The sequence below is a fragment of the Penaeus monodon genome, chromosome 19, assembly GCF_015228065.2.
Source record: "Penaeus monodon isolate SGIC_2016 chromosome 19, NSTDA_Pmon_1, whole genome shotgun sequence".
NCBI lineage: Eukaryota > Metazoa > Arthropoda > Malacostraca > Decapoda > Penaeidae > Penaeus > Penaeus monodon.
In genome coordinates this window covers 7,741,199-7,741,544 of record NC_051404.1, presented here as the reverse complement: position 1 = coordinate 7,741,544, position 346 = coordinate 7,741,199, and positions in this window count along the sequence as shown.

Sequence of the window (346 nt, the reverse complement as noted above, 5' to 3'; positions counted from 1 at the left end):
CCTTCCCCAGGGCGGCACAACGGCAGGTATCGGTTCCTCTCGTTCTATTCTGAGGGAAGACTACGATTCTCATCCAAAACTTAGACACTTTCCCTCCCTTCTCCTCTCCTCTTCTTTCTCTCCCTTTCTTTCTTCCCTTTCGCTCTCTCCTCTCTTCCTCTCCCTTCTTTTAGACTGCTTCTCATTTCCCCCTCTCTTCTTCTTCCTCCTCTCTCTCCCCACTGTTTTCCCTCTCTCTTCTTTCTCTTCTCTCCCTCTCTCTCCTCTCTTTCTTATCTCTCTTTCCTTCCATCTCTTTCTTTTCCTTTGTTCTCACTATTTCCTTCTTCCCCCTCTACCCTCCACT